The sequence below is a fragment of the Callorhinchus milii genome, unplaced genomic scaffold (assembly GCF_018977255.1).
Source record: "Callorhinchus milii isolate IMCB2004 unplaced genomic scaffold, IMCB_Cmil_1.0 Scaffold9, whole genome shotgun sequence".
Classification (NCBI taxonomy): Eukaryota; Metazoa; Chordata; class Chondrichthyes; order Chimaeriformes; family Callorhinchidae; genus Callorhinchus; species Callorhinchus milii.
In genome coordinates, this window is record NW_024704750.1 from 9036925 (window position 1) to 9060051 (window position 23127).

Below are 23127 nucleotides of genomic sequence, written 5' to 3' on the forward strand. Positions count from 1 at the left end.
AGAAGATCATTTGAAGAGCAAATTTCGAGGAGGCATGGAAACCTTCAGGGAATTCTACTTAGAACTGTTTCAACTTGGAGAAGAGTATGTTAATCAAACGTCTACTTTAACTTTAAAGGAAAGTTAACTGAACAGGAAAGATTTCTAAGGTAAATTCCTTTCATTGCTGCCAAACTTTAGTTTGAATGCTGACTTGTCACTTTGTGGGCAGGATCCTCTCAGTTTGTTTCACTGCTATCAAATTCCCTTTGAAGATCCCATTGCATGATTCGAATAGAGAAGAAAGTGTCTCCCGTTTCTCTGGCCAGATAAAATTGGTCATTCACTTCATGGCTGTTCGTGGGACTGCTGTGGGCAAATTGGCTGCCTCGTTCAGCTACAAAATACACAGTCACTACACTTCACAGCAATCCTGCAAAGTATTTGAGACATGCTCCTGACATGGAATGTGTAATATGAAATGCGAGGATTATTAAGAGAGGATCAAGTGCTCTGGGATGCTACCCTGAGTGAAAGGCGCTATATACATGCAAGTTGTTATTATTATTGTCATCATTCAGTAAGGTTTTGTGAGAGCAACTTCCATTTGTGTCCCCTAGGATTGTTCGGGTACATATTCATTGGGGGAAAAACGAATTTGACATTTTTCTTATTTCTCATGGGCTGCTTTGTGGGTTATTGTTGCTTTTTATAAGATGGTAGAATATTTACCAAAGCAAATCTACAAAATAAACCATAACTAAGGTCTATTCTCACACTTAAATGAACGAGAGATGTTATCTGTATATGTACCGCCAGCCATTGTGCCTGAACTCATTTTCAAGGCATCTCCACAGAGCGGAATAAATTATAATAAGGAAAAATGTCACGCCCAATAAATATGGGGAAAAAATGGCAATTTAATTGACATTTGGTATATGGGTGCCTCAACAGCGACTCTGTATAGCCATTATTTCAAATTAATATTGATCATGCCTGAGTATATTCTGATGAATTATCGTCCACAAGAAGGCAGCACTAAAAAAAAATCAGGGATGAGTCAAGTAGTTTTTCTTTTCCTATAGTCTTATTGGAGAGTGAATAAATAAATTGAAATGTTCATACTTTGTCTCAGAATTTTAAGTTAGTGCTCTCTACCCTAGTAAGCAAAAGGGACAGGATGAATAAATCCTGTGCTTTTGGAATGGATTGTGAACTGTGGTTCCCAATCGCATCTACTGTATTAAATAAATCTCTGCACACATTATAGTTCAGCCATTTGAATGAATTACAATATTAAGCAGCATTGTAAGTAAATCTAACATAACAACTGCAAGATGCTGAACCTGCCATTCTGTAGCACATAGCTGTTTCCTCGCAACCAAAAATAATCTAACTTTTGCGACAGCCATTCCTAAATCAAAGATCACGCATGGTAAAAACATCCACGACTGTTTGTGGGACACTGCTGTGTGCAATTGGCTGCCGCATTCCGTTCCACAGTCAATTCATGTTACAGTATATTCTGTGAAGCTCTTTGAAACGTCTCGAAGACATAAAGACTCTATATCAAATGCAATGATTCTTCTTATTATTATTATTGGGAGGTCCATTGGAGCATCATAAGATGGCCAGGCACACTCATGAATCTTAATGTTTTAATAAGTAAATATTAGTTAATAAAAATTGGAATTGGCGATAGGCTTTTGGCACTTTAGTTGCCGCTTCTCTTCATACCCAGCAATTGGTAATCCAGAGCTGTCAGTGTAACTGGAATTGCCTGAAGTGTTCGCCTACAAAATACACAGTCACTACACTCAAAGGTAAATCAAGTGAAGCATTTTGAAATGTCTTCCCAAAGTGAAATGGGGTCTGTCAAATCCAAGTATTATTTTTATTATTATATACAGCCAGAGATCCTCGGTTTGGTCTTGAAGCAAAAAGGTAATTTGCTTTGCTATCTGTGTACCATGGAAAAAGTGAAGCACGTAGATTATTATATGCTAGAAGATATTAAATAATGATTCTGATCTGTTTACAGTAAACTACACTGCATGTTTGATGCTAGAAATGTGAATTTCATTGCTTTTAATTATTTGATTCATATAACTTTTATTGTGGACTATTGCTCTAAGACTGAGTAGTGATTATTACTGCACTAATGAACTGTTAAAACCAATATGAATGCAATTTGTTATCATTGAATAATTACGAATAGATTAGAAAGAACTTCAGCCTCTTTTTATTGTCAGTAATCACAGAATAGTATTTGTTTTTCTTATTTCTAGTGCCAAATGATTGAAAGATGGCAAAATCTTGGAACTATTTCAGTTGTCAAGCACTTGTGAGCTGACAAAGAATATTGCGTCTATTGTAGCTGTAAGGATACCAGGAGATCTTATTTTACCAATTAAAACAACCGTAACTTCTCAGTATCCTTAGTTGTAGAGGAGACACATATGGCTCCCTCTAGTGATGGATATTATGTGACTGAGAATACTTTTTTACAACTCCTTTGGAATGCGTTTGACAAGAAGATATTTTTCATTAGCCCCAGAAGGCATGTATGTTAGTCAGTCATGTCTGTGATCCACATATGCAATGTGACCCCAATAGATCAGTTCTTAATTTCAAACTTTCAGAGATTTGTCTGCTTTGTAAAACAATCCCATGTTTATTCCCTTTTCTTTTTCAAGATGAGAAAATAATAAATCTGCGTCCAGATCTGGCTGTGTGCAGTTTCAGTATTTGGGGCTCTGGCTACACATGGAACACATCATCTCCTCCATTGTTTCTTCTGTTTAAGTTGTATTATTGCATACCAAAAGAGTGAAACCTTGAAATTGCTGCAAAATCTTCGCAAGGCATTTAACCTTAAGGTTGTAAGTACACTTTGTCCTTCAGCATTACTTCAAACAGCTAGTATTCTTTTTAAATAATCTTACTCAAATAAAGTTGTATGCAGGTCAAGGTGAGGGACCTCAATTTCTAGAGAATGACACATTTTTTTCCTTTTTGACACCACATATTAACATTGAGCACTCCTAGACACAGGAACAAAGAGTTTGTATTTTTATTGCGCCTTATCATGTCGAAATGTCACAAAGCGCAGGGTCAAATGTCAAATACCTGCAAAACTAGGGACTCGACTTGGCAGTAATTACTGTAAAACACTAAGGTGTTGGTCTGTGATATGGCACTATAAGATTGCAACATTTCCATTTCACATGTCAGCTACTGTGAGGCCTTTGATTTGTGCAGAATTATGAGAAAATCTGTTCTATGATTTCATACCATTGATTATCATCTATAATGTCAAGTATGTGCTTTGAAGCGATTTTACTGGACTGATCAAAACAGCACAGAATCGATATTCCTCAGTGGTTTTCCAGAATTATATTTTGATTTTCTATTTCCAAGAAAATATGAATAAATAATAAGAACCTTAGTTCGTCATTTTCACTGCAACATCATATGCTACATGGTTTACATCATTACATTGCGTGTTTGTAACCAAGCAAAAAAGAATTTATCAAGCATGTAGTTATGAATATGTGACCTTTCATTAGAGCAATCATTGGTAAACAACATAATAATAATAATAATCCTTGCATTTGATATAGTGCTTTTCATGTCGGGAGGACGTCCCAAAGCGCTTCACAGAACACACTGTAAAGTGAATTGACCGTATATTTATGGGCGAACGCGGCAGCCAATTGCGCACAGCAATGTCCCACAAACAGTCGTAGATTGAAAATGAACAATTTATTATTGTTTTTTGTTTTGGAGGGATTATTATTAGGCGTGTGGAGTAAGGAAACTTGCCCAAGGTTTCGCCCTGACTGGAAGTGAACTCAGGTCTCTCACTTGCAAAGCGAGTGCTCTAACCACTGAGCTACAGGACTCCACTCCATAAATGTCAGGGGTCGGTGATTGGGAAGCACTCCACTATGCAGTTAAGATCTTGTATGGTACAGTATGGAAAACTGTCAGCATGCTAAAGACAGCTGTTTTAGTAGCATTGACTTGACATTGTGTGTGGTGACAGTGACCCATAAATATCAATCTTACAACAACTGTCACCTCAAAAACAGCATCCAGCATTTCTGCAAATGAAACACCTCAAGAGGGCACATTACAACTGAAATGTCTTCACGCAATGTGCAGTTTCCCTTTGAAAAATGCCATTTAATTTAAGGGACAGGGAAGGGAAATGTCACTTCTTTTCTGTTGGGAAAAGGGGACACGTTTATGCTGAAGTGATTCAGAGCAAAGATTACCGACAATTCTTTATCGAAGCAGAAATGCTGCTCATTATTTTTCACAGAAATGTTGTAAGGTGTTAATTAAACCCCAAAGCGCTGTTTAATGGAGAGCAATTCATGACTAAAAGGTTAACCTCGAGCAGCTATTTGCGGATAACCTTACCATTATGTTCTTTTTTCATTGAACAAAGAGCTACCCAAGTGATAGATGTTACCTGACTAGAACAGCCTGTGAAAGGCATTGAACTGCACTGAAGCAGGCAACTGTTTCAGGGAAGCTTCATCCAGTAAAGCCTTACATTTGATCATATATTTGATATTAAAACAATCCATTCAATAAACTTGCCAGGTTTATTTCATCAAAGTAATGAATGATCACTGAATGATCCAATTGCAGTAATGCATCAATGCAGGTATGTCTGTGAAAATAATATTCATATCTCCAGAATAAATATTGCACACTGTACTATATTGCTGTATGTTGAATGGATGTTTTTGTAAAAGTAGCTAAACAGTTCCACGCAGCAGTTTAAAGAGAATCTATTGCATGTTCAGGACCATTCTATAAGATCTCTTCAAAATCGAAACAAATATTCAGTAAAGACACTTTCTAAGAGCCAGCTTGCTGCAAGACTCAGCATTTCTTATTCTCACTGTTGCTGAATTTCATTGCCATCGATGATTGTACCTGGCCTGTACTGATGGCTACTGTATAAATAATGAACCAGATCTTCAGCACTATTCCAGCATTAATTTAATGGATTTATAAATGTGCTTCCTCTAATGCTTGAAAGATTGGATGCCTCTATGTTGCTACCTTAATGTTCTGTGTCTCTTGTATTGATTAGCAATGAAATTATATATCAAAATACATGCTGAGTTTTTGGACTGGTTGTAATTTTCAACACAAGAATTTCTCAGATGAGCTATTGAAATGAACAGCAGAACATTATTCCAAGTATGTCCAACAACATAATTCATGAAGCTTGTGGCAGATTAAGAATGCAATACTTCCTCTCAGTGGATATTACCTATTGAACGATTTTTAAATCAGGCAATATAGTCACTTATTTAATTGATGTGCACAGATCAGTAGCATTCGCTTTGGCACAATGTGAATGATTCCAGTTTTAGGGGGTATGCGGAGTAAAAATACAATACAAACTATTACTGCTGTATGCAATGAATTGAAACTAATTTTAGAATTGTCTAATGATTGTAATAATAATCCTTGCATTTGATACAGTGCTTTAATACTCATTGAGACATCTTAAAGTAGTTCAGAGTGTTTTACTGCAAAGAGTAGTTGCTGTATTTGTAGGCACATGTGGCAATCAATTTGCCGCATAGCAATGATCCACAAACAGCCACAAAGTAATTGATAAATTTTAAGGTAGGGGACTGCAGGCAGGGATACTGGGAGAAACTACTTTCTTCATTTTAAGTAGGGTCATAGGATCTTTAACATCCATTTTAACAGGCAGACAGTATTTCCAATATATGTTTAATGTTTCAGCACCTCCCATCACTGCACTGGAGTGTCAGTCTTGATTGTAGTTCAAAGTCCTAACGCAGGGTTTGAACCCCCAACCCTTTGATGCAGAGGTGAGAGTGTTGCCAAGTGAGGCAGGCTGAAATCCTAATCCATGATGGAGAAATGTCTTCCGATGATATTTCTTAGAATGGCATTATTTGTGGAAGCAACTTCAATCTATCATATTTTAAACAATTTTAATTGTGTTCTGTGTAAATGCTTATTCACCAGTGATTCTTGCCAGCATAAATAAATCTGACTTCTCAGCTCATGACAGTACTTGTTCATTTATTTTTAAGAACAACAGTTACATCACTGGAACATCTGAAGAATATTCTTGACATGTCTGTGCATCATTGACCCTGTGGGACAATGTACAGACAAAATAAGGGATACAAAATGACAAAAATGACAAGCCCTATCTCTGAATTAGTTTCAGACATTTACGTTGGAGTTTAAAAGATAATAGCACCTAAAAGGAACCTACAACAATATTGTTTTCTTCTAGCTTCTTCAATGCCATTTAACATGCTCTTTGCAGGAAAATAAAGATCAAGATAATGCTAATTTTCTCCATCATGTTCAATGCAGCCACACAAAATGTAAGGTTCACTCTTCGTTTGACACTAATGCTCCAATTTCCCCTCCTTGGAAAAAAATTCTGCAGCTTTCTTCCTGTTCCCCAAATGAATTGAATAATTCTCCAGTAGGTATGTTTTTAAAACCATAGTATATCCTTGAACAACTCCTTTCTCGACTTCATGTTGGCATAGTTCCAGCAGCACAGGAGCCGTCAAGTTCCACAATATATTCAATTATCTCAATCTTTTGAGACTGGAAGGGGTAGAAGCATAGAACACGGTTGTGGGATTAAGGACAGCTGGCTCTGAGAGCCTGTGCAGAATTAATGGGCCTCACAGTCTAGCCTGACAGCCTGGTATAGTTCTGTATTGTTAAAGGTTCCTCAATAAACCTAGTTCCCTTTGCATATTTGGGTGGACAATGAAATTCAGGTCAGTCAGTATCCATCTGACATATCTGTTCCTTTACACATTCAAAGTAGTTATCTCAGATAGTCTTTGCAATACAGTGGCACATTGTTACATTGTGTCATACCCATCTTTATGATTGTAAGTGCAAACGTGGTGGAGAGACACTTAATGTTTGTTTCTCTTCATTTAAGCACACATCGGTTGCTACTGAAGCTTTCAAATGATTATTTCCTCTCAAAGAAAAATGATTGTGAGAAAGGGTTTGTTTGATGGCAATCTCCAGGTGACAGCTCAGTGTGATCATAATACAGCCTGAAATTAACTAACTTATTCTGAAATAAAGCAATACAGTGACCCCGGAGAAGGCTTCTCCCTCGTGCTGAAGACACTATACACAGATACAATGTGGAAATGTATTTAATAACCATCATTAAAGAGGTGACAAAGCATGAATAACATGCAGTCCCTTTTCACCTCTCAACCAACAGTGTTCGAAGCTGCCAGAATTGAATTCAGATGGGAAGTGTGAAACGATCTTCGTGTTTTCTGCCAGAAAGTAAACTGGGAAAAGGCGGACTGAAGCAGCCCTGTGGAACAATTGCTTTCTAAGTACAGTGGATAGATAGCCTGAGGTTTCGAGTCCCAGAAGTGCCTGTTGAATGAATCCACCTGCTGACAAATGAAGCTGGAACTGGAAGTAAGTGACCAGTTTAGAAGAGAGAGTGAAATCCAGGCACAAAGGAGTTTAAAATCATCAAACAGTCGGTCAGTGACCACACAAGAAACATATTTTAAAAAACATTTCCTCTCTGCATGCAAAATCCTGCTGTAAATTGCACTCATTTGATCTTTCTTCACCTGGGCTCCCAGCAATGGTTCTTATTATCTGCTGCAGACTTAAAGTATTACAGTGCCTCCTTGTTTCTTGGTTTCCATGGAGATCACTGGATTTATATAAAAATATAATTCTTAAGCACTTTTGATGGGAAGAGTGCTGTGAGAATGAATGCGAGGCTATGGAAGATGTTCTTGAGTACCAAGAGTTAGAAACCTAAAACCTTACTGATTTGCTTTACGATTTCAGGAGCTAGAAGGATAATAATATTAATATTAATAATACTACTAATAATAATCCTTGCATTTGATATAGCACTTTATCACATCTTCAAAATGTCTCAAAGTGCTTCACAGAATATACTGTAAAGTGAATTGACTGTATATTTTGCGTGCAAAATGCGTCACCCAATTGCACACAGCAGTGTCCCACAAACAGCTGTGGATTGAAGTGACCAATTTTTTTTTGAAGGAATTATTACCCCCGGAAAGGCAATCCACCAATCAACTAACAACTAGGTTCCTAATTACTGCTAGGTAAACAGAGGCGTGCGGTGTAAGGAAACTTGCCCAACATTTCACCCTGCCGGGAATCAAACCTAGGCCTCTCACTTGCGAGATAATTTCTTCTGTGAAATGACTCGCAAACCAGAAGAAATGATTACACAAAGCTATAAGTCTATTCTTAAATACGTTTACAACTAATATCTTGATAAAAATGATTCTTACATTGATTGCAGCGCCTTTCACGTTGGAAGGATGTCTCAAAGCACCTCACGTATTTTCTTTATGGTGTAGTGAATGTGTAGTTTGTGGGTCTATTTGGTAGCTGCACTGTCACACGTTTCTGTCTTCAGTCACTAAACATTGGAAATCGAAAACACAAAGAATTGTTTCACTAATCGGTCAGAGAGTTGAAATGTCCAATAATGTGAGCAACCAAGATGTACAGAAAAATGAGAAATTGCTGTGTTTAATATCATGTTGCTACCACTAGATGTCAGCGTATGCACTTGCAAAAAGCACAGCAGCGGATCTGCAAAGTATGCGAGCAACATCTGGTGGCATATGAGGAGTATTTCTAAATGATGTCATCGGAGAACACAAAAGAAAAATAAAATATTGGCTTTCTTTCTGATATTGATCAAGTTGGTAAAACTCCTATCTTATATTTGACCTTTAAAAAGCCCAAAGTGGGGCAACACTTCGCTTCATGCAATTTAGCTGATTTTGAAGTCCTTTAAAGTTCCTGTTCCAGCACCTCACACCATTCAGTCTTTTACATTTTTTATTGTAGAACTGACTGTTTTTCATCATAAAGCTGTCATTTGCTTGTCTAATAATTATAATCCTGACATTTGATGTAGCATCAGATTACAATACACTTGTCAGTCCCAGGAAAAAGTGGAATCTTAGGCATAAGTCTTCCAGGGCCACAAGAGGGTACTGCGAGCATTTATTATATATACCAATACAAAGTGAGCAGCTGTCAGTGTGACAGATCGACCCCCGCCACTGTCAGTTTGTTTGTTAAAACTCAATTAAGTTAAGTATATGTATAGGCATATGTGTCTATATGTGTCTATATGTGTCTCCTATTGCTTATTTCTATCACTGTATTGGATACTGTGCACTTTTTGGGAGATGCGCTGTAGTGTATTAAAGAATAAAGATACTGTATTTCTAGGTTATATGTGAAAACTAAACATCTTTATGTTCACTTCAGGCCACAGCAAGTTATACAATTGATTTCACATTGAATGTAATTACGAGAATATCTAGAATGCGACGAGTTACGTGTTAAGCAGAGTAACAAGTGGAGAGTCCCCCGGTAACACTTAATCAATTCACTGAGCAAGAAATTAAAGCAGGGATGTCAAAATAATTAATAATAATAATCCGCACATTTGGTATAGCGTTTTTCACATTGGGAGGATGTTCCAAAGCACTTCACAGAATATACCATAAAGTGTAGGCAGTGACAGTGTTTTGCAGGTGCAGCCAATTTGAAAACAACAATATCCAACAATCATGAAGTGAATGACCAATCTTATTTGTGAATTGTCGGCCAGGATACCAGGAGAAATTCCCTTCTCTTTTCAAACAGGGATATTTAACGTCCACCTGAACAGCAGACAGGGCCACGTTTTAACGCCTCATCTGAAAGACAGATGAAAAGCAGACCAAAGAAGAGATTGAATTCAATTACCAGGTGAGATTCACCAAAGGAGCACCTCACACCCTGAGGTCTCAAGCCTTCTTCTGCCTTCTGGTAAAAAATCACTTCTGGAAACTTTTTCTATCACATTATTGGAATACATTAATAGCTGAGACTGGTGTTCGAATAAGCCTCTCTATATAATAATAATAATAATAATCCTTGCATTTGATATAGCACTTATCACATCTTCAAAATGTCTCAAAGTGCTTCACAGAGTATGCTGTAAAGTGAAATGACTGTATATTTTCTGGGCGAAATATAGTTTTAAATCTACAAAGAGATAAACATTATAATGCAGAGTAACACATGATATTTCCCTTAGTGACTTAAGTCAACACACTCTGAGTTGCCTGATCCATGATGATACATACAAGACATATTCTGAAGATAGATATACTTGTTAGGTTTTTTAAGTTATTCCCGGTCTTTATTTTCTATCCCTGAAGATTAGTTTTGCATTTTGCAGCCTGACATTGTAAGCAAGGAATGGGGTAATGTGTGAAATCTCTGTCGATGGCTTATATTGGTGAGCTAGATACTAACTTTGCAGAATGTCTCCCTGTTTTGCATTTAGTGTGACTGCCACTTTGGGTCATAGCCTTAGGTAACTGTCATCCATACTAGTCTCAGAGGCTCTGTTAAATATAGTAAATCTGGATTTTGTGCATCTGGAGGCAAAGGCATCAGGCAGTAAGATGTTATCATCCAACCGCTCCAGATTCATAATCTCTCATTGTGGAATTGTATTGTATCTGCCTCCTCCCAAAGGCAGTCACGAGGTGCAGAAAGGTAACCATCTGTGCAAATACTCACAAGGATAACGTGATCCTCGTGAGATAGAGACGTAAATACACCTCACATTGCACCAAATAAAACAAGTGTCCTTGTTATTGTAGTGTAATGTTTCCATGATGTTGTGCATCTTTGATTCGTATTGTCCAAACCCTACTTACAGAATCAGTAGCAATGTGTGCCATCCTCCTTCCAAACACACAAAGTGAGGAGTAATAACGCAGCTGTCCAAAGATCATAGTAATTACAATGTCTATCACATATGTGTGGCCATTTGGGTGATTACGACACTATTAAGCAATAGTTATCCTTCAGGATTAGTTCCATTTCTGGGAGATAACTGGGAATTTGATGCTTCTGTTGGATTTTCTTTTTCACGTAAAATATAGAAATATGTGTGTGTGTGTGTGTCTGTATGTAAATAAAAAATCTGGATCTCTAAAATGAAAAATAAATGCTGGAAATTCACAGCAGATCAAATCTATCCTGCCCAAAATGTTAAACTATTTTCCTCTGTCATATGCCAATTGAACCTGCTGTGGATTTCTGCTTTCATGGAAATTCTCTCTGGATTGGATTTTCTCTGATTTCCCTGACCACTTCAAGGGCACCATCTGTGTGAGCAGGCTGTTGAGCTCTGCTTCGCCCTTTGCCAGAGCACACACGGGTTTGTTGGAAACATGGATACTGATGGGTTGCTGGATGGCTAAATGATGCCAGAAACAGCTTTCAACAAATAGTCTGTAAACTTCTGAGGTTAAGAGGAAAAAGAACACTCCCAATCTGGCCTGGCAATACAATCTTGAGCATATCAACGGGTTCCCTGATTGCCTTATGAGCTTTATTATAATGATTACTGTGCAGGTCTTTGTGGTCTTTGTGCCCACTTCCCCTGCCCAGGAAATAAATCTTGTTTTTTTTGTCATGTTTCTTATTTAACTTTGGTAACGATAAGTGGCTTAAAATAAAAGGATGATATGTTGTCTGGATTGATGGCAAAACATATCATATGATATTCTGCAAGTCACGTACAGCATTCATGAAATAGTGACCTTGAGATTCTACTGTTCCTTTCATGCAGAGTTCCCACTGACAGGAATTCTAATGGGATTCCTTATATAGATTGCAAATTATGCCTCTATATGTTCAAAAACCCACCTGAAAGCCAATTAGGCTTCTGTGTCTGAACACTTATGGGGAGAATTCCATCTAGATCTATATGTGCTCTTATTTATAAAATATGTCCAGAATTTCATAAATTCTTAAATACAAACTAAATTTTGAAGCTGGTTTTCTGTAAGTGCTTTTAGTAACTGACTTCAAAGTTAAGACTGAAGTCACCAATTTGCCAAATTCCAGATAAAATATACCACATATATAATGTCATATATAATAATAATATAATATATAATTATTGTATATAAATTCGAAATGCTATAAAGGGCAACATAAATAGAATAAATCTAGACCCAGGTGGAATGTCTCCCTTAGTCTAGTACTTTTCAAAATTGATAACTTGCTAGTTGTGACTTAAAGGAGGTTTAGCAGGCTGTGTGTGTGACTGGCGCCCTTTCTAACAAGCACGCTGTAAGGATTTCAATGTTGTACACTGAATGAAATAATATGCCATATCAGGCCTCCTGGGAAATCTATCAAAGGCCTCCGCTTCACATGCAGATGCTTGTCTCCATCTGTACATTGATGAAAACATATATCGCTTCCAATGCCAGAGAGTGCAATCATGCACTAGAAGTCGTTCACTAAAGCCAGTATCTGTTTGATCTCCAGAGATAAGCATCATGTTTCTTTTTAGCAGCGTCGCTCATTCTTGCGGCTTGTTGCTGACAGAAGAACTCTTCTCATTTGCAGTCCCTTTGAACATATTCGTGAAGGTTTTGGTGCTGTAAGCTGAAAAGCCAAGTACAGGAGTTAAATGGGCTCTGCTTCCAGTTTTCCCTTTGCATGTTTTTTCACATTAGCCGCAGTAACAATTGGATGCTGCTGAAGAAAACTGAATCCAGGTTGGGAACCTCGCAATACAGACCCTGTTTCCTGTAAATGGCCACTTACAGGTGCTCGCGAGCAATATGACTCACCTATGAGATCTGCACTTCCCATACTGCTGCGAATGATATGCCCGTTAGTGAAGACCAGTTAGTGTTATAATGTTTCTAAGGAAATAGGAGTGTCTGTGTAGACCAACACATCACCCTTTTAAACAATGTTTTGAACTTAAAAATGGTTTGGACTTGGCTACGGAAATACCCAATTTCTACTCCAGCTGATGCCATTGATTTGATCTAAAAATCAGGGTTTTGGGAACCAGCCTCAATGTCAAAAGTAATATCCTAAAAAGTAATTGATTTTGAACTAAGTCTCGATTTGACGTGTAAATTGTGTTGAATCTATACTAAAACTGCAGTCTAAGTCATTATTTCTTTCCTGCCCTGACCTCCACCCTTCCTCTTGACAGTACAAATGAGAGCAGCACAGTGAGGAACTTATTAAACAGTCTTATTGGACCTTTGTGGCTCTAATCTTTGCTGTTGCTGACCCCTGGATGATGCTTGGCACATCTGGGATTGTTTGTGCAATTGATCTGGTGGAGGGTGTAATAGAGAGCATAAATCCAGAACTAAATGTTTGGATACGTCAAGGAGGAAGGACAAGAGGGCACAGGTTCAGGGATATGAAGGTCAATTTTAGGACAGCACATCAAGAAGCAATTCTTTACACATCTACTGCTGGAATGGAACACAAGGAAGTATAGTAGAGGACAGGATAATGGATTTATTTTAAGAATTGGTATGATGTTGTAATGGGAAGAAGGCAAAGGGCTTTTTTCATCTATACCTCACATCTGATCATGTGAAGTAAAGCTAGCAACCGATCCTATTTCTAAATAATTTTATGTATTTGCTGCTCTCCCCTCTCATCATTTCCTCTCCCATTTGCATATAAAACACAATTCTCATCCAATAACTCATGGCTGGAGTTAGTTATTGAAGCGTAATCTCATGAAATACTCACAGAGTTACAAGAAATAAGATCCAATTTCTTCATTCCTTATAAATTATTTCTCAGATTTGAGCCAGTTATGTTCATTAGTATAGTAAATGTACCAGACTTGTGCAGTTTTATCCTGATTCTGTACTGATCAATCGGTCCCTGCATTGTAGAATCAGACACCATTCTCTCAGAGGAATGAAGCACTTTGAAGGGTCCTCCCAACAAGAAAGGCTATATGTAAATGTACATCATCGTTGTTGAATGCATTATTTCATTTGTGACACAATTTAGGGAGCAATTGTCCTCTGAAAGCATTGTCTTACATTTTAAATTAGATGTTTTTTATATTTAGTTTACTCTGGGGCACATTTCATTTAACTCACCAGAACCTACTAGGACTCCTCATGGCTGGTAGCAACTTCCTTTTGTTTTACAAAATGCCTGAAGCCGACCAGGTAGGCAACATGTTCATCACACCATTTAAATATATGAATGATCTACCAAAGGCTGCAGTGCTGATAGATACAGTGATCCAGACACCGCACTACTTTGTCCAAGTGGCCAGGCTTTATGTTTGGGCTGGGCAGTCAATGTCAGCATTTCTCATTATAATAATAATAATAATAATCCTTGCATTTGATATAGTGCTTTTCACATCGGAAGGACGTCCCAAAGCACTTCACATAACACACTGTAAAGTGAATTGACTGTATATTTGTGGGCGGACGCGGCAGCCAATTGCACACAGCAATGTCCCACAAACAGTCGTAGATTGAAAATGACCAATTTATTATTGTTTTTTGTTTTGGAGGGATTATTATTAGGCGTGTGGAGTAAGGAAACTTGCCCAAGGTTTCTCCCAGCCTGGAATTGAACTCAGGTCTCTCGCTTGCAAACATGTAACATACAGTTTACTTGTTCCATATTCATCATTTGCAGAGGCAAGAACACTGCCAACTGAGCCAAGCTCATGCTTAGGATTGGAACTCACTTATGAGAGAGAAGCCTGAATGAAAGAGAATATATGTGACAAAAATACCTCTGTCATAGGAAAAAAGTTCATCTGGGTCTAGATTGATTCCATTGATGTAGCATTTTAGAGAGTTCAGAATTTAACAAATTGTTGAATTCCATCTAAAACTTTGAAAATTCCTTTTCTTTAATGAATGTACAGAAAATGAACGTCAAGATTAAGACAGTGTTTAAGAATTTAAAATTCTGGACACTCTGAAGGTGTGCATAAATGTATAAGTACATAAAAAGAGTAAATCGAGAACTAGGTGGAATATCTTTCTCTCGTGACATAAAATTATACCAAAGGCTATAAAACCCGTACTTTAAAACTGGCAATATTACTCTTTTTTTTAAAAAAACTTTCAGTTTGTATAATTTGTATAGTTTTAGCACTTCAGGCTGGGGCAATAGAAAAGTGTGGCCGAAATTTTTTCGCTATAAGCATGGTCCTCCGCTATAAAGGAGAAATTAATAAAAATATTTTGCAACAATCTAATATGCTTTATTTCCTTACATTTGGTTTTTATTAATAAAGTGAAAAAATGTAGGTTGTCAGTAAAATGTACCTCAATAGCACCAACCAACTCCCTGAAACTTCCCAAACTTCCCTACAATCTTTGGCAAATATTTACGCACTTTTCTATTGGCCCAGGTTATTGGGAAATGATTGTGTAGTTTTCTAAACTGGATAAAAAATCTTTCTTGAGAGAGGGTTTGATCTCTATACACTTTGCATTCGTGTTAGGAAGTAACACTAGGTGGTGCACTATACATACCTCAGAAAACTAAAGATGGAGCATTAGTGATTATTAGTGATTATTGCCTGCTTCAAGGATCACAAATATATAATAATATTGTAAACTTTGAAAGAGTCAATGACATAGAACATTCCAAAAATGTTAGAAGGGACACTTGTTCAAAAGGATTTGAATCCCTGAATTTGAATGCTGTTTAAGGAACTTGAAAGGGACTTGAGAGGGCACGGGGATAACATAACAACTTACAGTTATATAGCACCCCTCACTCAGGATAGTGTCCCAAAGGGCTTTGTATAGTTTTACCAGTTCAGTAAGATGGTTATTGGTAACCGATTGTATAGTTTGCTAAACTGGAGAAAAAATCTTTCTTGAGAAAGGGTTGCTTAAGGCAAGGTGGTGGATTGAATTCATCTCCTTGCTCTGTGAGCTGGTGCGGACTCAATGAGCGAAACGGTTTCCTTCTGCGCTGCCGATTTTTATATTCCTACGTTCTTCAATCTGTCAGCAATTTGCACAGTGTGATTGAATGACAGGGGAATGCTGATGTTGTTGATAAGATGGAAGCGAGAACATCCTCAGAAGTGAAAGGATTTGTTACACCTCAGTAATGAGCAGGATTGAAAACTGCAAAAGTGCCACCAATTTCTTTCAGGTATTTTTATACAGTTTCTCCTTTTTTTCCTTCCTGTTATTCTTCTTGTTCTTCACACTGCACTTCATACTCCAACTCCCCAATAATTCACTGCATCTGGTCATTCGAATATACACAATTGTAGGACAAACTAACTCGCCTAAAATTCCCTCATTCCTCTTTTGCTGCTCATGGCAAGCCCTGATGTTGGCAGGAAAGCAGTAACGTGCTCTAGATATTATTCAGAGGGGACCTTACAGAGGTATGTATGTCAGTTCCTTACAAGATAGAGAAAGCAAACCTGGAACAAGAATACATGTACTCCTCAGCAATAGACAAAAAAGAATACATTCAAAATTGGGAAGGAAGAGAAAATTCAGGGTATTTAAAGAAATGTACGTATTTACACAGAGAGTAATCAACAGCTGGAACAGATTACTTGTGTGAGTGGCTGAGTCTGGTATACACTGAGCTCATTTAAGATACAGCTCGATGCTGCTGTAGGAAGATGGTAGGATTGAAACTGCAAAATATAAGATCAATTGGGCCAAAGTGCTGTCTATCCACGCCTTTCTTGTGATAAGAAGGAAAAGATTTCACTTGGTGCTAAAATTAGAACCCTGGGTCTTGAGGTGCTGAGCTTAAATTGCAGTGGAAAATCAGACATTAGCATTGCAATTGTCTTTTAACTTAATTTCCATTTTTCATTCTCTTTCAAATGTGGTGCAAATAAATCTCCACCAAATGCAAAACAGGGCAATAAACTAAATCAATTATCTGCTGAAGGCAGTCAAGACGTGTGCATTCACATCTCATTTTCTACTTCTGGGATAGCGCAAATGTAGCACTTTTTTAATGAAGTTAGGATTGACCTTACTGTTATTTAGCACTAAGGTTTGAACAGAGCCCTCTGACTACTGTATCTGGAATCTTTACAGGGGCAGCAGTCAAATGGTAACCCATAAGGTGTTAAACTGCTAGAGAAGACAAGGGGAGGAGAGTGCATTGGAGATTGATTTTAAAGGGAGAATGCTCGTGCAGAATGAATGTCAGCACAGTTTGCAAATACAGTACAGCCAATATCTCATGATCTCGCATTCATTTCCAATATACACAGAAGTGCTTTCCCCACAAATAGACCCCCAATGCGTTTGTGAAGGTATGAAAGGCTGCTTGATTTTAATCTTCCTTTGGAAGCACACTCTGTAAAGCAGCTGATTGAAAGACAAAGTACTTCTCTACCACAGTGAGTGCATGCATGTGGAAATCTGACATTTTTAAACGATCCATTGTGAATGTTACATTGTGCTGAAGGGAAGTGTGATGGACAGATTTTTTAAAATGTTAACATCAATCAAATTTAAACATACTTTTAAGCCTGTTACAGATGGAAAGTGGAATCCAAAAATATCAGATCTTGGGCACACTTCATTGCAGAGTGATTCATTATATACACACTGTGTGTAAAGCCTCAGTACAGGCTCAGCAATCAGGATATGGAAAGAATTAGAAGAATATCTTTCATTCTGTTGATCAAAGAGGTCGTAACTGGTATTAACTCCTGTCTTGAGACATCTTAGCTGCTCTCCCACAATGGTGTGGCTGGAATCATGTCCTCCGGATTGAGTATTCTCACTTAAATATAATTTAAAGAAATATATAATTCATGTATTCATTATTTATGTATTTTATATCCAGTTCAAACAGAGTTTCTTCATGCACTGAGGTGGCACTAATTTCCATTGGCAGCACATTCCAACTCCTTCCTGGACTGCACATTATTTTTACTTCTGCTAAATGGCAAAGCAAATGCATTATTGAAAAGGCTGAGATTCAGTGTAGCACACAATTAACATCGCTGAAAGATTTGATATTGGCAAAAATAACACAGTAAAAAGAGATACCAAGAGCACGTGTTGACTGCAGGGCTTCAACTGAGCATCTCAGGGATCACCCAATACCAACGGGTATGAGTTGCCTACGATGACTGGTGCTAGCCAAGAAGATTAAAAAGCTGTAACTTGATTATTGAATGCTGAAGTCAAATGCTGGGTACACACACTGCTGTGGCATGGGTTCAATTTTCCCTGCTCCTCTATGCTGTGTTTAAAATCTTAGCTGCATGAGATGCTGAATGGAGCTGGGGGGAGGAAATTCTAATGGAAAGTCTCCAGCAAGCTCTATTATGAGCCTACTGGGATTTAACCAAAAATTGCATTGGCTCTGCAGCTCAGAGCACATCTATCAAAAGGAGGGAATCATGATTCTGAGGCATGTCGGCATTAAGAACAGCGACACTGATGATGCAGACTTCTGGTGGGATTTCCCCATTATAATCGCATATCATCAAAGTCTCTGACAGCACACTACACTGGCAGGAATGTCATTCTCTGAATCGTTAGAGTGCAATGTATAGATGCAGAGTAATTTGAGTTAGGCTATGAGAGCAGATGCAGATTGTACAGGATTAGTTTTTTAAAGAAAACTCCACTGGGACTAGAACACACAAAACACACAGCCATGTCACAATATGTCCTATAAAGCATTTTGAGACACCTCAAACAATGTGATGAGGGGCAATATCAAATGCAAGGATTATTAATATTATTTCTTGCAGTCTCTGGAAGCAGCTAGCCAACAGGATCACTTGATGTTTTGTTGTTTGTGCTTTATGTTATTCATCTATCACTAATTGTAGAACAGGGCAATTTCACTGTTGTGTCTCTGATAACAATGCAAATGAAAATTCCTGATGAAAGCAATTCCCATTCAGAACAGTTTTTTTTATTGGAAAACCTACTCTGGCTCACACACTGGGTCCTATTAACTTCAAAGCCAAGTGTGTTCAACAACCAGAAATAATGAAACTGTTTTTACAATTACCCATTACAATGATAGGATTAAGAGTGACCAAATCATTCAACCCATATAAAAAATATTAATTTGCTGACGTACTTTGCTCTGCTGCACAACAGACCTAAAAGGATTTCAAATTCAGTGGCTCCTCTGCTGAAATGTGTGCTTGTGGAATAATCTTATGTGACATGGTGCAGCAGAGGGGAGAGAGGCCCTAAATTGTGTGTTTTGAGCAGAGCTAAAAGTTCGTATTTCTATTGCTGCATCAGTTAGCACAGCTCTCTTCACATTGTAATTATTGATTGATGTGGCTTCTGACACGTGTAAAGACATCTGCAGTTTTGGGCCAAGAGCGGTGGAAGAGAAGTGGTTGAGGGAGGGTGGAATGGTTGAGGGAGGGGGTGTGATTTATTGAGTGGGATGAGTGCTTGAGTAACTTGAGTAAACCTGTATTAAGGGACCCATTCTGAAAGAAGTCCAAATTAATTCACAGAGGCAGCCTTTATCTGCAGTGGTGCAAATTGATACCTTGACGAAAATGCCTCCTCCAGGTCTTCAGCATAAATCGCTTCGTGATTGTGCACCTTAAATCTGATTTATATTGTGCCATTGAATCGATGAGAAAAGTGTAGGAAAATTCAAGCATTAACGTTGAGATTCAGACCTTAATGTAAACTTGTTTAGAGCAGCTCTAAAGCTCCATCTCATGCACTCCTGGTGCAGAAATACCATGTGGCAGAGGAAGACACAGGGATAGTAAATAAATTGCATAAAGATGAAAACAATCATTCCTTATCTTACATAGAAAAAAGGTTCACGAGTCCCGAGCAGTCTCTTCATTGTCTCATCCCTAAAATGGTTAATCTGCACTGGCAAAATTAAATTGGGGTTGAACTATCATCCATCAAATGCAAGCAGAAGAAGCTTTGTTTGTCTAAGATTCATTGACGAAGTGTTATTTGTAATGTGATGGGCTGACAGCAGTTAAATGTCAGGGAAACAGTAATTTCACAACGTTTAGTAAAAGTATACATGGATTAAGTCTAATGTAGAATTGAAATGGGTCATTCTCTGTAAGTCGCCTATTGATTTAGGTTTCTATGTTGCCAGATTTCAATGTGATGTTGGAGGCTCTTAATAACCTCAGCGTTTTATTTCAGAAGTGCTAAATATTCCTTTATTGTACCTTCATGTAAATCATGTGACTGTTATTGTGCAGGGGTGATATGACTGTGGCCTTTCCCAGTCTTCAATCATGGTAATCAATAAAATACAAGGCAAATCGGCCCCTCTCCTTCTGCATACCATTGGCCTCTCTCAACCCTTTGATCAATATGGACAAACCACAGCAGACAATAAGGCAGAGTGCTGCGTAAGTGGGACCCACAAAACTAGGATCCTACCACAGGATACTGTTGCTCAGAGCACTTGTCCTAGCCTGTCATTTTACAACTATTTAATTGATGCCCTGCCTTCCCTTTGTACTTTTTACCTATTGATTGTGTTAATATTAATGCTCCTCTGTATCTCCACATGCGCAGACCACCCTATTTTAGATTTAATGCAAAAAAGGAGAAAGTGTAACAAGGGCGACTATCCCAGTCACACACGGGATGTAATGTTCTGGATCTGAAGCTCCACTCTATGACTTAATCTGGAGGATTGTTGACCGGTACAACAAAGTCATCCGCTATTTAACATCCACCTGATAATGGGCAGAAGGGACCTCAGTTTAATACCTCCTCTGAAACAGAACATCCACAACAACCTTTCCAGCACTACACTGAAGTGTCCGCCTAGACAATGAGCTCAAATAACAAAGTTGGAATTTGAGCCAAAGCTTATAAGGGTGACTGTTGAATTGATTGTCACATCATCATCATCTGTCAGAGTGGATTGTGGCCTTAACAAGTTGCCCCACAGTAATGTTGTATTTTTTTCTCTTCCCTTTGCCCTTTATGGCAGGCACTTACAATTTTATGGCAGCAACAAGTTCTGAAGCCACACACTTCTGTACAACCTTCATCAATGCAACTCCATGAGCAGCTGGTGGTGATGGTGGGGAGGGTGGGGGGGAGGAATGAAAGATTTTCTTTTCAGGACTTCCCTTTCTCTCTGTTCACAAAGACCATTGTTTTGTTTTGTGTGTGTGCGCATTTGTTCATTCCTTGGCACTCTGCTATATATTTAATTTGAACAATTTTATGAAGTGATGTACTACTGGTGAATAAAAATGAACTAAACATAAAAGGAATGCTTGGGTACAGTTGATTTGGCAGAAAGATTGACGTTTTATATTTGAACAGCTCCGCAGTTCTCATTTGAAAATAGCCAGAGCTGTGCAAGAATTGAGCAACTTATTTTCCTAAGCAGGGGTTATTTCACAGTGACACATTTCAATTGCTTGTTTTAGAAGGATATATATTGTTTTGCAAAAAAAAAAGTGGCTTGCAAGATTAAAAACACCACAGAGCCTAAGGAGTCTCCTATACAATGACAGCCAGGAAGTAGCTGTAATTTAAGTACAAAAATACATTTGAACAACTGATTGCATCTTTGAAACCGTTTTAAAATATTATATAAACATAACCTTTGGCGTGTTGGTTATGCTTGATGTGGCCATTTTTGTGAGATGATAAAGCCCTTTCAACTTACCAAATTGTATTTTGATTACAGTCGCAATTCTAGCTTGACTTTGAACACTTTCTAATGTCCACCGCAATAAGGCTGCATTTCATTGATATCTGCAGCTTAATAGTGTGCTGTGATCATCCCTCGTCCAGGCTGTTCATGCCTAAAATTGGAAGTTTGAAAATGTCCTCGGGCAAAACAATTTCAGTTTTTGTTGCTCGTACATTGGCAAGTTCAAAATTTTATAATAAATTATCATCTATTTCAAGCGCCTCCGGCTTGCTAAGAAGTATATTTTTGATGTAACAGCTGCAATTTCATATGTGCATGGTGCTGAAAAAATAGCCTTATAATGTCCAGAAGATTAAATTTCTCAATGGTATCAATCGACATGTGGGTGTGTGCCTATTTCCAAACTGCATTAAACTATGTTTGTTTTGCATCATTCACCCTTTCAAGAATAGTTATCTCTGAAGTTTGGTATTACAAAGGTTAAATTGACAACTTGATGCATAAATGAGGAAGAAGGGAGTAAAGGTGCATAGGAGAGGGGGATAAGAGGGATGGGGATGTGGAGTATAAATGCTGGCATGGATTAATTGGTGTAAATGGCCTGTTCCCATACTTTAGCATTGTCTGCAATTCTGTCACAAAGCCAATCCTCATTACAGCACCATGTGCTGATGCTTTCTCGGTGTCAAAGCATGACGAAGTTATCAAAGTATCTGCAATGTGTTTGATTATGAGGGTGGGGAGAGGGAGATTTCTTATAGTTCTGTCACGATTTTACAGAAAAAAGGACTGCCTGGCTGAAAGCGTTAAAGTGAGAGATCGTTCCCTTTTCTGAGTGTATTTGTGTGGGAGAATCCTGCTTCCAACTCCCCCCCTACCCCACGCTTCTCTCTCTCTCTCTCTCTCACATACATAATTCCTCAATACAAATCCATTCAGGCAGCATAGTACATGGCTGTCTGCTTACATTGCTTTTAAAAGGTAATTTTTTTAACAGTCGAGAAAAATCTCATTCATGAACTAAAAAGTGCACATTAAAAATAGGTGGTTTACTGCAGCAACAGAAACATGAACATAAACAGGACAAACAAAAATAATACTCTTCCGGATATAAAAACGCACAGCTCATCTACTGTCCTTCAAACACACATGAAGACGCACGCATGTAATCCTTACGTATTACATGCAGTCAATTATTACAATCATTATTATGTATTACAATCAGTGTATTACAATTATTTATTACAATCAGTCCAAGGCGATGGACTGAATGTCCAACGCCTTGGGACATCCTCCAGATGTGAAAAGCGCTACACAAATGTAAGTTTGTGGTTGTTATATGAAAAGGAACAAATGAGTGCATTATGTTCTGCAGTTAAATGTGAAGAATGAAAGTATAAAAAATTATTTCTGATGGTTTATTTTCCCCATATAATGTCAATGTATATTACAGCCTAAACTGTTTTTCAGACTCTATTTACTATGTCACTCGCTGCTTCTGTGCATTCCCATGTTTGGTGGGGGGAGGTGGGAAGACTTTGATCTTTTAATAATTCACTATTTCTTGCTTCAGATGCTGTGATGGGATGACGGTAGGGC